This window comes from Pleurodeles waltl, chromosome 5 (genome assembly GCF_031143425.1).
Source record: "Pleurodeles waltl isolate 20211129_DDA chromosome 5, aPleWal1.hap1.20221129, whole genome shotgun sequence".
In the NCBI taxonomy this organism is placed as follows: domain Eukaryota; kingdom Metazoa; phylum Chordata; class Amphibia; order Caudata; family Salamandridae; genus Pleurodeles; species Pleurodeles waltl.
In genome coordinates, this window is record NC_090444.1 from 860498879 (window position 1) to 860515925 (window position 17047).

General features: G+C 49.3%; 1 long non-coding RNA gene across 3 annotated transcripts in view; it reads left to right on the top strand.

Moving 5' to 3' along the window:
• LOC138296097 (uncharacterized) overlaps positions 1-17047 on the top strand; it is a 241014-nt gene that overhangs the window by 56061 nt on the left and 167906 nt on the right. For all 3 annotated transcript variants that reach the window (XR_011203756.1, XR_011203757.1, XR_011203755.1), the window contains exon 2: positions 231-354. This is a non-coding gene — a long non-coding RNA (uncharacterized lncRNA). The remainder of the gene's footprint in view (positions 1-230; positions 355-17047) is intronic.

The window sequence follows — 17047 nt, forward strand, 5'->3', positions numbered from 1 at the left end:
ATACTCCCCAACCTGCAGAAAGTAAATACAGGGGTTCAATGAACATTAGGTTTTCGGTGATGGGTGGTGTGCAGCACCTGTAATGGCATATGGGTTCTGCAGTGTAACCTGCATAATTTGCATTGAAATGTTGGGTTATCCTAACTGGCAATTTAGAAGTACCTGCAACTTTATTTCTGAAATACGGATATAGCAAGTCTGTTACACTGTGGTGTATTTTTATTTACTAGTTGGAACTAAGTGATAACGGGATCTCCAGGGGTCTTGAAGTCTTGGCAGAGCAGACGGGCATGCCTTGCACATTTTAACCTGAGTGGCAACAAAATAAAGGACCTCAACACATTGAAGCCTCTGGTAAGTACAAGAGTGCAAACCAGTCCCAGCATTGAGCTGAGTATAACGTATGGGCAGGCTATGACTTTAGCTGTTTGTCTACCCGTGAACAGGCCAGTTAATAAAGTAGAAATGCTCTGTGTGCAGGCATGCAGTGGTTTGGATATGCCCTCGGCTATGGAACTGAATGAGCGCAGTGACAATCCAAAACAAGCTGCCCCACTTATATCTAAAATAACCTGCCCAAATCCAATCCCAAATAATCTGCCCCAATCTAAAACAATCTTCTGTGCTCCAATCTGACCAAAGCCACTCCACCTTAGTCTACTTCACCTCAATCCACTCCAGCCCACTCTGTTCACACTACCCAATCCAATTTCTGTTTATTCCTTTTGTCCCCCATTCTTGCCTGCTTTCCCACCTCCTTTCTAGCCCCGTCCACCGCCTCCTAGCACTCCTCCCAGGACCTACTTAATGGAGGCCGCACAGCAAATGCGTAGAGCTGGTGCACCACTGGCGTGCTGAAGGTTCCCCAATGGCAGGCCTGTCCGTGTGTGGACCAGGGCCTGTGCTAGGACCCCTGCCTCATCCATGTGAAAAATTGATTTCTTAAGTTCGCTTGAGGGCTCCACTTTTTTAAACTTTCAGTTCAATTTGTTCTGTGCTGTGAGCAAAATTGTATGCCTTCAGCAGCCCTGCTCAGTTTCGTTCTTACAAATGTGCTGGTTTCTTAGAATTACTTTCGAAACTTTGCAGATGGGCTAATCGCCCCATGTTCTTAGATATGTTATCTCTGTGTTTGAACATCCTGTTCTTGTGGTTCAACGGTGTTAAAGGAAATGTTTGCTTGAATGTGTTTGGAAATTATGATGCATGTATAGTGTGGTAAAGTGGGTTTTTGCAATAAAGACATTAAAAGTCTGAGGGAGAGGTCAGTTGCTTTTGGCCAAAGAGTGTCATCGACACTCTTTGGGGTGACCTGCTGCCACAAAATAAAATGCTATCTTGAAGTAAAATCCGAACCCTTGTATTCTATCTTGTAGAAATTCAGCCTCTTACAAGAAGAGACTCATAAATTTATTTCACATCCACCCTGTGAAGTTACCCTGCTGTTGACCTCCTAGCCCTGGACCCCGGATCTCCCTATCACTACAACTGCTGCTCATCCCCGTGTACCACCAGCCGGCCTCACCTTCCGCACTAAGCAACCAACGCACCTGACACATCGACCGAGACCACCGCAAAAGAGCTCAAGTGTATCCTACTAAATGCACGTTCAATAGATAAACACTCCACCGAGGTCTGGGACTCAATCTTCATCCTACTCTCCGGGTGTCATCTTCCTCACAGAAACCTGTCTCAACCCCGCCTCTACATCAGAAATCGCTGCTGCCATCCCCGAAGATAACAAGGTAACACACCACAACTGAATCATCAAGCATGGAGGCGGAATCGCCATTATCTACAGGAAGACCATCTGCTGCTCAACATCTCCTGATGACCCACCATCATTAAACAAACACCTCAACTTCCAATTCCACACAGACAGAAAAAGCAACATCAGAGGCACCCTTGCTTACAGACCGCCAGGACCGCACCCCAGCTTCTTCAACGCCATCCCGGAACTCATCACCGTGCAAACAGTCCTCTCCGAGCACTGCATATTTCTAGGGGACCTCGACTTCCACCTCAATGACGCCAACTCCAGCAACCACCTGGAAACCTTGACCAACATCGGCCTAAAGCAGCTCCTTACCAACCCTACTCATGTCGCAGGACAGTGATACAACACTCTCAGCTCTCACCAATCAGACTCTACACACAACCCTGAACAAGCAGCAAAGAGCTTCTCCCAGTGGATCACAGAGAGTGTGTACGCCATCGCCCCCACCAAGACAGCCAAGGTGAAAGCGTACAACAAAGGAGCAAGCTGGTTCACAGAGAAACTTCACTCCTCCAAATGTAATTGTAACAAAATTATACTCCTCATCTTTGGGAACAACACCTCTCCATGGACTGATAAATGCTCAGCACACCCACTGCGGACCACACCCGCAACCTCAACACCATCCTGGATAGCAAGCTATCCATGAAGAAACAAGTTGATGCTGTCTCATCAGCCTGCTTCCAAACCCTTCACGTTCTCTGCCAGATCTTTAGGTGGCTCTCAACAGACGCCAGAAGAACTGTCATGCTGGCCCTCATCACCAGCAGTCTGGACTACAGAAGCACGCTTTATGTTGGAATCACAGCAGACCTCCTGTAGAGACTCCAAACAATACAGAACTCAGAGGTAAGACTCCTACTCTACCTCCCCCGAAGGACCCACATCACACCCAATCCCCAAAAACTGCACTTGCTCCTGATTCATAAGAGATGTTGTTTCAAGATGCTGACCCACGCCTACAAGGCAACAAATCAACAGATGCTTGACCTTCCACCAACAGGCCAGACACCTCCGATCAGCTTCCCTCTCACTTGAAGAAACCCCATGGATCCGTCGAGCCAACAGCAGATGTTGCTCCTTCTCGCACCTATTAGCCAAGGCTTGGAATAACCTCTCCCTGCATCTCATGTCCTCACTGTCACTCTAGCAGAGAACTAAAGACCTAGATGTTTGAATGATCATTCCTCTACACAGAAGCATATAGCTCAATTGCCTCGAGACCCTCACATGTGATTTGAGGCAATCTATAAATGTTTGTTTGATTGATACGCTATGTAACATCTCAAAGTGAATGCCCATTTCCTTTTCTGCCTCTTTTGCACCAATGTCTGTAGCTCACTTCACTCCTCCTCACTAAACACATCACTGTCCTTTTTATCATAACATCAACACACAGTGCTTAATATGTGCAGTTCTTTGATAGTGGTGGGCACATGCATTTATTTTTGGGCACAAAGGTTTCAGGGGTGCTTTAATGCATAGGTAAAATGGGCTCTGGCCCTGGGCTCCTGCCTTTTGGCGGGGGTGTGGGGTCGGGTCCTGATAGAGCTACCTCTGTTCTGCAGAGTATTGTCCTAATTACTTTTTATAATTCATAAACACATTGTTTTAAGTACTGTTTACCTATAATATATTTTTTAACATGAGTGAAGTGTGATTCTGTTGTAGCCATTTTGCTGAGAAATGTTTGTTTGATGCAAGATCCATAAAAAGTTCCTTTTAGATAAAAACAGTACCCTCATGTATTGTAAATGTGAGGGTGTCACATATTATTTTCAGTAATAGTAGTGAGCTGCTCCCGTGTTACAATAATGGAAAGACTTCACGATCCCCGAAAATGAGATGTAAAAACTTTTATCATGTAGACCAGTGTGCAAGTGACCTGGCAAAAGAGCAAAAGGCAGAATGGGAAGGGGTTCAGGGTCATAGGAAAGCAATCACCAGGACAAAGTAGAGAAGAAATTGAACCTTCAAGTGTAAAATAAGGAGAAAGGAAGAGTAGGACGGTAGAAGAAAGTGGGATAAGGTGAAACCAAGTAAGTCTTTGTTGCCTTGGAACTGAGCAGCCCTGCAGACCAAGGGCAAAATACATTGAAGGCAAGATTTTTTGGCACCACACGCAATACTCACAAATTCATCTCAACACCCAACGCGTCCTCCTTGTGTAGCATTGCAACCAATTCACAAATATCGCAAAAAAATCATTCTCACACTTGTACGTAGTGGTCCATCCCCTGCCCCCTCCCAACTTGTTGCCAGGTTTTGATGCAGCTTTAACTGAAATGCACTGGCTTCCTGGTAAGCAGGTCTCCAGTGCCAGCCTTCCTTCCCCAAAACTAGATACCTGATCACTTGATCCTAAGTGACCAGGCTCTGTACCACCCTTGTAAGTCCCATAGTAAGTGTTACCTAGAGTGCCTATGTACTCAAGAGGGTCCCTAAGAGCTGTAGCAGAACTTACGCTACTCTTAGGGACCCAGCACTGACCTTTTGCAGACTGCCGTTGCAGACTGCGTGACAAGGTGCCCCCTAAAAGTGAAAACATGACATGGCTTACGGACTGTGTTCCATGTCCCCAAAACACTGCATGTAATATCTGTAAGTCACTCCTACAGCAGGCCTTATAGCCCAAAGGCAGGGTGTATAATATTATATGCGGGGCATATCTGCAAGAGCAGATATGCCCCTGCTATGTCTGTCGTTTCTTAGATATATTAAGTGAACAGGGAAACCATTTTAAATAGATGTGTTGGACACTGATTAATATGAGTTGCCCAGGTCCATGATGTCTTTAATGAAAATAGGGATGCTTGGTGTCAAACATCTCATGTTTATAAGCCCTGGCTGACTCCAGCGATGGATTTATGAATACACGCATCCAGAGCGCACCTTAGAGTTGCCTCATGAAAACCTACCAACTGCTACTGAGCTAACTGACCAGTTCTAGCCAGTTTGCCACCAACAGACTAGAGTCTGAGATCCAGGGGTGAGAGCCTTTGCTCTTTGGAGGTCAGAAACAAAGCTTCCCAGGGTGAGGTGTTGGACACCTCTTTCCATATGATGATCTGCATTCCAAGACAGATTGGGTCCCTCTCAGAGGGAGATGCCGACCCTCCAGTCCCAGAGCCCATCTGACACCTGGATATTCAGGAACATTAGCTATGTAGGAGGCATTTTGCATTTCTAGGCTCGACACACCCCTAGTGTGACCAGCCTGAAATGGACACACCCTAGGAAATTCTGCTTGTGTGTGGTGGAATTTAGGACCTCTGGGCATGGTGTTGCCCACTCCCCACAGAAAGTGGTCATCTACAGGGTGTAGTGACTCCAGGGTTATGTAGCTGTAGGAACCAGGAACCCAGTTACTGTACACTCCTCCTGTAAATTTGTTTGCTGTGTCTTCACACGCCCCACATTTGTTATACTGGTCCTCCCATGGATGTCCCTAGTATATGGTACCCAGGGCATGGGGACACCAGGGGTTCCCATGGTCTGCAGCATATTATGCATCCTATGGGGACCCATGTCAAATGTGTTTGATGAACTGCCATTGCGGCCTGCATGTAAAGGTCCATGCACCCTTTCACTACAGATCACTGCACCAGGTCCCTGTAAGTCACTCCTATGGCAGGCCCTCCTGGCCCAGAAGGCCTGCAGCAAGTGCCTGTGTGGGAGGGCACTCCTGCATGAGCGGAGATGCCCCCACAAACTCGGCTCAATTTTCCTGGACTTCATGAGTGCAGGGACGCCATTTTACATGTACACTGGTCATAGGTCACTACCTTTGTCCAGCTATATAATGGTAACTCCGATTCTGGGCATGTTTATTATCCAACATGTCTGACTCGTGGCCCAGGAAGGCAGAACACAAGAATTTCCTTTGGGAGAGGGAGGCAACACCCTCTCCCTTTGGGGAAAAAGTGTTACATGGCTTGGAAGGGGTAGCCTCACCAAGTCACTGGTATGCTTTGTTGGCCACATTTGGTGTCATCCTTGCATAAACCAATCTGCACCAGTTGAGGTACCCCTATTCCCTGATCTGTCCCGGAACTGAAAAATGGAAAGGGGAATGACCACTCCCCTGTATATCACCACCCCAGGGGTGGTGCCCAGAGCTCCTTCAGGTGACCCTTTGATTCTCCCATCATGACCCAAAGCTGGGCAGAGGCCTCTGGAAGCATCTTAGTGGCCAGATCAGGCAGGTGATGTCACAGCCCCCTCTTGATAGGTTGTCACGTGGTTAGGTGATCAGTTCCCCTTCCAGGGGTATTTAGGGTCTCCCTCTTGGGTGGGTTCCCAGATTCGACATGCAAGACTCTAGCGGGAATCCTCTGCATCGTTTACTGAAACGTCTGGTCACTCGAACCACAACTGGACTCCATAGGGACCTACAATCCGCATCTACAGCTACTCCTCTGCGCTGCAACATTGTTTCTCTGGCTTCTTCTAGCAACTGCAATATTTCCCCAGCTGTGCAGCGTATGAGGGCGGCAAGTCTTCAGTCTGCACTGAGAAGCAAACTTCACTTGGAATGAAGGAGTCACTCCCCTGCATCTGCAGGCAATCTGCTGTAATGACGACCGGCTGCATGGATCTCCTCTCCTATGGAACTGTGTGGATCCTACGTCACAGGTGATGGTCTGGAGTGGTCCTCTGGGTCCTCTCTACCAGCTGTCCAACTTGGGTAAAGGTAGGACCTTCCCTTCTCCTTGCATAGCGTCTCTTGCAACTGACAAGGCTTGATGGCACCTCCTCTTCAGTCTTTGTGCAGTTCCAGCCCAAATCACTCTTCCCTGCGACGCTCAGCCCTCTGCATGGTTATTCAGTGGTGTGGGACTCCTTTCTAAGTGTCCTGCATGGGCCTCACCGTGACTCCTGTGCTCCTTGCCTGTGAGTCATCTGTGTGGGCTGCCTCTTCTTCTTTGGACTCTATGCACCGCTGAGTGTTTCCAGGGACTTCCCCCATTGCTTGAGCTCCATCCCCCCTTGGCCTTCCTGGTCCCCTGCAGCTCCACTTCTAGCCAACTGCAAAATTTGCTTTTTCCAAGTCTTGTTGGTGGTTTTTCCACTCCACAGACCGACTGCAATCCTTCATCCAGCATTGTAAGTCCGCATCACCCAGGAACTCTTCATCTGCTCCAGTGCTGACCATCTTCCTTCCACCGTTGATCAACTCCTGCATCCACCTAACCCACCCCCGGTCTTCAGTTTTGTCTGCTGCTTTTCAGTGTTCTCGATTTGCTTTTTAAGCCTATTCCTGCTTGTTACTGTACATATATAGTATGTTTACTTACCTACTATTGGAGTATTGCCTAGCTAGTTTTTTTAGTGTTTATATTACTGTAATAAAGAGCCTTTATTTTCATAGTGCTGAGTGCCTTCTTCCATTTCTGTAAGTGCTGTATGACTACAGTGGTATTGCATGAGCTTCGCATGTCTCCTAAATAAGCCTTGGCTGCTTATCCACAGCTACCTCTAGAGGGCCTGGCTTCCTAGACACTGATTCCACCTCACTGATAAGGAAATACCTGGACCTTGTATAAGGTGATCATACAATAGGTACTCACCACACACCAGGCCAGATTCCTACAGTACTCCAGTGATTACTACCCTCCACACCGCCCCCTAAATTGAGTATTTAGGGGAACCCCAGATACCACATTGTAGGAAGCTGGCTCTGGATATGCTATATCAAAATGAGATATAGGGGGTCATTCTGACCCTGGCGGTCCATGACCGCCATGGCGGAGGGCGGCGGAAGCACCGCCAACAGGCTGGCGGTGCTTCCTGGGCGATTCTGACCCGCCGCGGTCAGAAAAGGGGAGCCGGCGGTTTCCCGCCGGTTTCCCGCCGGTTTCTCGCTGGCCCAGGGAATCCGCCATGGCGGCGCTGCTTGCAGCACCGCCATGGGGATTCCGACCGCCTTCCCGCCAGCCTGTTTCTGGCGGTGTTCACCGCCAAAACCAGGATGGCGGGAACGGGTGCCGTGGGGCCCCTGGGGGCCCCTGCACTGCCCATGCCACTGGCATGGGCAGTGCAGGGGCCCCCTAACAGGGCCCCACAAAGATTTTCACTGTCTGCTGTGCAGACAGTGAAAATCGCGACGGTGCCACTGCACCCGTCGCACCCCTGCAACTCCGCCGGCTCCATTCCGAGCCGGCTTCATTGTTGAAGGGGCTTTCCCGCTGGGACGGCCGGCGGTCTTCTGGCGGTTGCCCGCCGGCCCAGTGGGAAAGCCGGAATGGCGGAGCGGTCTTTCGGCGGGAACCGCTTGGCGGGCGGTGACCGCCATAGTCTGCACAGAGTCCAGGGATTCACCAGATTAAAAAAATATATTATACTTAAGGCTGTTTTGTGGTACTGTGGTCGAGCAGTTAGGCTTATCAGAGTGTAGTGCAAAGCATTTTTTGTACGCACACAGGTAATAAACTTAAACTTCAGGCCAATTTGTTTTAGATATCAAAAATTGGTTTTGTCCATGACCGCGAAATGAAAATGATTAGGAGTAAAGCTTACCTTGAATTAACCTGACCACTAAGAATAATTTGATATATTACCATTTACAAATGAATATATTCATACACATATCAATGTAGCAATAAAAGGGATTGACAATTAATTGCTGCTTCTTACAAGTATGGTTGCACATTTTGCTTACATTATACAATAACACAAAATCCCTATGAATGTAACTTACCTTGAAAAGTGAAATTTTTAGAAAGACGACGCAGAACTCGCTTCTGTACTTTGCCCCAACCACGTGGATACACGTTTAGAAACACAATTTAGCAGCTCATTGTATTTGTTAGCCTCCATTGTGCTGTAAAATGACGAAATTGGTGAATACATGAGAAATGTAGTAAACACTGTAGGCTTTCATAAATAATGGAAAAGAAGGACATGTGTTATGCTTTAACAAATGGCAGTACATTGATTAATTGCTACTGATAAAAGTGAAAGGAACAAAAAAATAATTGTGTGGTTGTGTACCTCTCCTACAAAGCCTCACTCACATAAGCCACAACTACTCACCACACCCGCACAAAAAGCTTGACACTTATAACATCTTAAATTCATGCAGAAATATTACCCAAAGGTCAGGTGCAGGTTAGTATTTGTGAGGGCACCCCTGAATGACCAGAGATTCCACTATGTCTGTATACCACCTCTAGTGATTCTGGACACGAAGCTTCACTTATGTATTCAGCTACATTAATTATGCTGAATTTTAAGTACACAAGCTGTTGAGCAATGTTCTGCCTCTGGCAGCTGCAGATCCCTGGCTCAGACAGGCTCCCTCTCTAATCGTGGGTCAATTTTACTGGAATTACCAGCTCTGTGATTGTCTGAGTACCACAAGGGTGTTAATGTCTGACAGCTCTTTGAAAACGATGGATGACGACCAAACGGACGGTGCACTAAGAACTGGACGGATAACTAAGTATAGCCCCAAAGTCTCCTTCCCAGATGATTCACCTACTGGAGTGTTTGCTTAACTACTATAGTCTGACCGCCTACTTTTTACTTTCACTTTCCTTTGACATGCGCTTATCTCGTGGCCATTTAAGCCCTTTCTTTGGCACTTCACAACATTGCCTAATAGATCGCTCCTTCATTCAGTCAGGCAAAGCACACGAACGAAGCCCCCCCTAGCTCCAACAGTGTGACCTGCTCAAATGTATTTATTTATTAGGAAATCATCATTACAATGCTGATCTCGTGGCCATTTAAGCCCTTTCTTTGGCGCTTCACAACATTGCCTAACAGATCGCTCCTTCATTCCGTCAGGCAAAGCACACGAACGAAGCTCCCCCCCCCCCCCCCAGTTCCAACAGTGGGACCAGCTCAAACGCATTTATTTATTAGGAAATCATAATTACAACATTAGGGTGCTTACATGAAGAAGAAATGTCCTTGATGCGCACAAGTAATTTATAAACGCGACCGTTGGCAAGCTCAACAATAGAACAGTACCTTCTGCAGCAAAATCTTCAAAGAAGATGGCGGGGAGGACGTGGTAACATATATATATATATATATATATATATATATATATATATATATATATATATATATATATATATCAAAAACGTACAGGGCTGCGATAGGCTATCGCTTCGCTCCACTGCACCGTGCAACTCCATGATTGGAGCGAGGGAGAAAACAACATGAAATAAGTTTAACATTTTCAGTTAAATGTTTCGCTCACAAAACAACGTATGTGTAGGTTAGCTAGTGGGCCACGCCCGGCCCGGAGGATAAATAAGACGCGTGCACACAGTACTCTGTCTGCAGGGGAAACTGCATCAGCGCAGTCCCTTATTTATTAAATCACCTCGGTTCCGCGTTCCGTCCGGATACGCGGAACCAGCTACAAAGTATAGAAGAGGCCGGGTGGCTCTCTACATTCCTCCCATGTTTTACTTCACACAGAAAAGGGGAAATAACCCAAAACAAACAAAAACACAAATGTATACATCTGACTACACACAAAATGTCAAAAACGCTTAATAGGGTGCATGCGGCATCTGAGAACGAAACTCTTCTGATTTCAAGGCAGCCAGGATCACACACACGGATGCCTATGGACTCAGTGAACATACAAAGTCTCGGAGCCGACTGTTAGGGACCGGATTGGGGCGTAGATTATAACGTCCGCCCCTACTTGGGGATCCCTCCGCAAGGCCGTCTTCACCTGGATGATGTCGTGCACTTGGCGTCGCCACCGGAGCGTCCCCATTCCTGGCCTCCTCAGCCCCAGACTCCAACGTGGAGTCATCGACCTCTTCTTCCTGATTTATAATGGGAGTTCCGGCACTCCTAAAGTACGATGCATTTCTGGTGACCCTCTTACTGCCTCACGCTGCGGTCAACATGGCACCCTGTACACTTACAACTTGCCAGGGTTCGGGCTCAAACGGAGTCTGGAATTTTCCTCCTGGCCGGCAATTCCTCACCACCACTTGGTCTCCCTTTTGAAACCCTCGATATTTACTTCGCCTTCGCTCGGTGGCTTTGCGATTAGTACGCTCCCTACGTCGTTGCGTGGCTTCAACATCAAGCTCGGGTGCGACCCAATGGGGACCAGACGGAATGCAATCCCTGGGAGGGACCTTGAACATCAGTGCGGCCGGGGCACACCCTGTAGTACTGTGGGGGGTCTGGCGATAAGCACTCAAAAATTCGTATAGACATTTCTCACTGTCTTCTCTTTGTTCGACGCCTATTCTGAGAGCTCGGTTTAAAGTTTGCATAAACCTTTCCACATCGCCATTTGCTTGCGGTCCGTAGGGCATAACCTTACGATGACGTATGGCCAAACCCTCCAGGTAAGACCGAAATTCCTGTCCGTGGAAAGGCGGGCCGTTATCTGTCCTGACTTCGTCGGGGAGGCCAAACATGGCGAATGTTTTCTGAAGTACCGGCCTCACATTCTCAAACGCTGTGGAAGACACAACGTCCACGACAGGGAACTTGGTGCACGAGTCAATAATGACGATTGTCAGCCGCCCATCGGGGAAGCTCCCAAAGTCCAGGCTGACTTTTGTCCATGGCTTCACCTCGCCGGCTCAGTGACCACGGGGCAACAGGGTGGATCCCCGGAGGTGATGATACAGGAATGGCACTTTCCCACCAGTTCATCCACCTGGCTGTCCATGCCGGGGAACCATACCTTGGCCCGCAATCTTGCTTTAGTCTTTGCAGCGCCTTGATGGCCTTGGTGTGCTAGCTCCACTACTTTGGCCCACAGACTCTGGGGCAGCACGATTCTCCTTCCTCTCAGGACCAGCCCTTGTCCATCCGTGGACAATTCATCTCGCACCCTCCACATTCCTTGCATGGCCGCTTTGTACTCCTGATTGGCTGCTTTGGTTCCTTCCAGGAACAACTTCCATTCTTTGTGTTGGAGCGCTTCTTTAACCTGGTTGAGGGTTGCGTCCACCTTGGAGGCGTCTACAATGTCCCCTACACTCAAGGCCTTAGGACACGCCGATTGCACCACCATGTTGACAAATATCTCTGTACTCTCCTCATCATTCTCCTGAGAGTCAGCGGATGTGACCAGGGACGGGTGACGAGACAAGTAATCTGCAGGGTTATTCACTCCTGGCCGATAGACAACTGTAAATCGGTAGGGTTGCAATAGAACAGTCCACCGTTCTATCCGTGGAGGCGCCAGACGAGGACAGCCAGCAAACAATGCGACCAAACGCTTGTGATCAGTCACTACCCGGAACTCTTGGCCATACAGGTATAAATGGAAATGTTTACAAGCCCACCGGATCGCCAGGGCCTCCCGTTCTATTTGGGCATAGCGTGTTTCTACTGACGACAGAGCTCTACTGGCATATGCAACTGGAACCCACTCCTGTGGGTTTTGCTCTTGAAGAAGAACAGCACCTAGCCCTACTGGACTAGCATCTACCACGACCTCGGTTCGCCGGTGAGGGTTGAAGTATGCCATCGTTGACTTGTCGAGTAGCGCTGTCTTGATGTCGGCAAACGCTTTGTCCGCCATTGGACTCCATTCCCACCGATGCCCAGTCTTTGTGAGTTGTCTGAGGGGTTCAGCCATGGTCGCAAGCTGCGGGATGAATCTACCACAATATGTTGCCATGCCCAGGAAGCTTCTTACTTCTGTGGTGTTCCTCGGAATTGGTGCCTGACGGATAGCATCCGCTTTACGAGGGTCAACTTGCAGACCGTTCTTTGAAAAGACATAGCCAAAAAACTCTACTGACGTCTGATAGAACGCACATTTATTTTTATGGAGTGTTAAACCTGCCTCTGATAACCTTTGCAGTGTCGCTCTTAGGTGTCGATGAAGTTCTTCTCAGGTTTTGGAGTATATGAGGATGTCATCGCTCAAGTTGATTACCCCTTGCAGTCCTGAGAGCGTCTCCCTTATCACGTTTTGAAAGACTTCGGCGGCCGAGGATACCCCAAAGCTTAGTCTTTTGTATCGCCTGAGTCCCACATGTGTTGAAAAGGTGGTGATATTTCTACTGTCAGGCTCCAGTTCCAGCTGGTGATACCCAGCATTGAGGTCTAGCTTCGAGAACCACTGTGCACCATTCAGATCTGCTATGATGTCGTCCATCGTAGGTGTTATGTGCCGCTCCCTTTTGATCGCCTTGTTGGGTAGGCACATGTCGACACATAGACGGATAGCACCAGGTTGCTTTCGGCGCTATTACCAACGGCGACACCCACGGTGTGGGCCCTTCTACCTTCTCGATCACTCCTTGATCTTCGAGTAGTTGTAGTTCCTTTTCCACGGCGGGTCGTAGGTGAAACGGAACTCGTCTATGCCTGAGAACAACAGGTGTCACGCTGTGGTCTATATGTAGCTTAACACTTTTGCCTTTGAGTCGCCCTAGGCCTTCGAAAAGCTGCGGAAACTCGTTAACTAACCGTTCAGCGTGAGAGTCATATATTTGTCGCACAAAAAATACTAGTTCAAGCTCCTCCGCGGTGTGGCACCCCAACAGCGTACCTCGGTCTCCAGCTACCACGTAGAACCTTGCCAGTGCTGCCGCTTGTTCGCTGGATACTGACACCTCCACCATGCCCTTCAGAGGGAGCGGTTCTCTGCCGCCATAATTGTAGATTTTGGTGGTGGTTGGGGAGAGCACTGGTGCGGGGGTTAGCTGCCTGAAGAGAGTCTCATCCATGACATTCACCGATGCGCCTGTGTCTATAAGCACTGTCGCTGGCTTGCCGTTAATGTGGACCTTGCTCATGGGTGGAGGTCGCCTTTTCAGTTGCTTCTCACCAGTGAACGAGATGACAAAGATGTCTTCGTCTTCATCCTCTTCGAAGATGGGGTTTTTCTGAGTCATCGTCTCGCTAGAATTATTAGCTTCGGTGGTCACACTTCTGACCTTGGTGTCTCTTCCTCTCCGGTTCCCTGGCCATTTTTCTCCAGACCTGCATACTCTCGCAAAATGGTTGCCCTTGCCACACTTGTCACATTGTTTTCCTTTGGCAGGGCACACCATGGGTGGTTTGTGATCATACCCACAGCTTCGGCAGGTGCGAGCATTTCGTCCGCCAAAGTTTACCTTTCGTCCTGACGGTTGACGCGTTTGGATGGCCTCCACTTGCTCTTCCTTCACCGGGACCGGGGGTGCAGTTGACGCAGCTGCCAGGGACTGCCCCCTTACTGCTGCCATGGCGTCTGCTCTCACTGCTGATAACTCATGTGAATGCGCTAGCACCAGAATGTCATCAAGGGGCATACCCTGCTGGCGTAGGATGAGTTTCCTTAGTGCATTTGACCGACATCCTTGAATAATCTGCGCCCTGATCTCTTCTTGTTGATTCAGGCCTACGCATGAGCTTGCTAGTTTTCTTAATCGGGCATAGAACATGTCCATTGATTCAACATCAGTTTGGTGAGCCTGCCGAAGTTTAAAACGCTCAAAGTCTGAATTTAGTTGTGGGTCAAAGTGTTTATTGAGAGCTTCGACCGCCGCATTAAAGTCCGACTTATCACCTGTGTTGGGGAGCGCATCAAACAGTTCTTGCAGCTCATCCCCTCCCATTAACAGCATGAGAGACCTGCGCACGGCCCCGTCTGTCTCTCTCGTGGCGCAGAAGTAATTCTCCAGTCGGTTCAGCCATAGGCGCCATCTTGGCGAAGCAGTGGCTGGGACAATCAGTTGGCTAAATGGTGGCAGTGCTGTTACTGACGGGTGGGCATTGGGGCCCACTTGCACAGGCGCTTGGGGGTTCTCCTGCGGTGGGGCACTCATGGTGTGCTTTGGTTTCTTGTGCCCCTGCTCCTTCATATGTTCGTTTTCCCACTATTTATTTACTTCTTTATTTACCGTTTTTTTTTTTCTTCTCTCTAAGGCTTCCTGGCCACTGTATTGTTTCGTTTTCTGTATCTTTCCCCGATTTTTTTTGTTTTTTGTTTGGTGGGGGGGCTCCTGCCCCTCTGGCTCTTATGCTGTGTTCCCCTCTCTGGGGAGCACAGCCCGAGCGACCTGAAGGCGGGGGTGCGTGTGCCCTGGATAGCACACGCCCCACGTGGTGTTACTGGGCTGCCGGGCCGGAGCGCTGCCTCTGGTCCCGTTTCTGCACACGTTAATTTCTTTTTTGATTTTTTTTTTTCTTTAGCTGCCTCGCAGCTTCTTTGTGCTGTGCGCGCCTCCCGGGCGACAGCACAGCCACTCAACCGAGTACGGGACGCCAAATGTCCCTCGCGGCAAGGAGGCGGGGCGCGCCTCACAACTTAGAGCGCCCCGTGTCACTTGCCTGCTGGAGGTCCGACGCTACCAGCCCCGCTTGGCGTGGAGCTCCAGATCGTTTCTTCTCCTCTTCTGGAGACGACGCGGGGTGTCAGCTGGCCCGCTCGTCGCCACTGTAGGTTAGCTAGTGGGCCACGCCCGGCCCGGAGGATAAATAAGACGCGTGCACACAGTACTTTGTCTGCAGGGGAAACTGCGTCAGCGCAGTCCCTTATTTATTAAATTACATCGGTTCCGCGTTCCGTCCGGATATGCGGAACCAGCTACAAAGTATAGAAGAGGCCGGGTGGCTCTCTACATCATGCACACAAAATGGGTCAGCCACATACAGGCAGTGAATTTTGTGAAAGTGCGCATGCGTTATTCTGTAGGTATGCACACAAACCACAGGTGAACTAGCGGGAATGAGGTGCTTGAAATGTCTCACAGTGCGCATGCGCACAATATTATGCATGTGCACAAACTACAGGCGGACTGCTATGGATGGGATCCTGGCACATACAGTACACCGGCACAGTCTTTGTGCGCTCCCTCTCGTGTTCGCATGCGTACAATGATATGCATGCGCAGTATGTATTTTTTACAAACGTTTATGCGAATCGGTTGCAGGCAGGCAGTGGACAGGTCCTCAAAAGGATTTGCCAATACAGAAGCCCTGTCTCACCCCAGGAGGCTCTCTGCGGCATCCGCCTGCACCCGCTACCAGGGCAGAAACGGCTGATGGGCATGAGAAGCAGCAGGTGCTGGCGGGCGGGCGGACGTTGCAGAGGTGAGCCTCCTGGGGCGGGAGGGTGGCGATGAGGACGAAGGAGCAAGGGGGTTCGGACGGGAGGATGTTGCAGTGGCCAGGTCCTGGACAGCTTCCGCCATCAAAGCAGAAGCTCCCTCTCCCTCCAGAAGGCTCTTCTCTGCGGCATCCTCCCGCCCGCTGCTAGGGCACAAACGGACGGACGGCTTGGGGATGTAAACGACGGAGTGGCGTCCTCCCGCCTGCACCCGCTGCTCTGGCTGCTAGGGCACAAACGGGATGGGTGAAAAGGACGGAGCAGCAGGAGTATGCCACAGAGGAGAGCCTCCTGGGCCGGGATGGGGCATGCCTGCCTGCTTTTGGCCTCCATTAGTGGCAGATCCTGACCAGCAGCCGAAGGCCTCCCGGTTCCGAGCAAGAGACGGCACCATCTCTTTTGGTAAGACAGACCTTTAGGGGTTTCCATTTTCATGGAGGGAGAAGGTGACTGTACTGAAATGTTCGTTAAAGCAGAGCATATGTTGTTACAACTTGACCCTTCCATTCAACCGCCTTAGGCTGCATACAGTGGAGAGACCCCGTCACACAAGGAACCCTGACGTGTTCACTAAAAATGAGGGCCTTTCTTAACAAATAAGGGTCGCCCAAGCAGTAATGTGCTTTCTTATGGTACTGTGGGACTTTTAAAAGTGATAGAGAAAAAGATGTTCAGTGTACTGGACGACAGCAGATGGCGATGGCATTAAAACTAGAAAAGGCATTACATGTAAGAAAGTGCATCTACTTTCTGAAGGACACACTACAGCCCCTGTTGCTACGTGAAACTAGTATAAAGGGAGCTACAGGCAGCATTTTCAGAGGCTGCAAGCATTTCCTGATCAGATGTACGCTTTATCCATTTCAGTCTGCAGGTGGTCGATGCAGGGGGACAGCACTGTGACTGGTACCTCCCGTTCATGCATGTGATGTTACACTCTAACACTTTCAGTCCAATGCACGAGCTCATTACCTTAGCACTGAACCAAACATCATGCCTTGCGCGGCAATAACCCTCCCCTGGGGCAGTTGCCCCTCGCAGCCACCAGAATTCCCTTTCCCATCCTGCCCAGGAGTACATTTCAGTCCAGGTGTTCTGCACATTGCTACATGCTGTAACTGTGGATACCCTGAACCCTCTCACCTGCCCTAAACAAACATCCACGCACCTTTTGTTTAATTAAGACAACACTTTTATTAATGTGCTGTCTGCTATTGTGTTCTGAT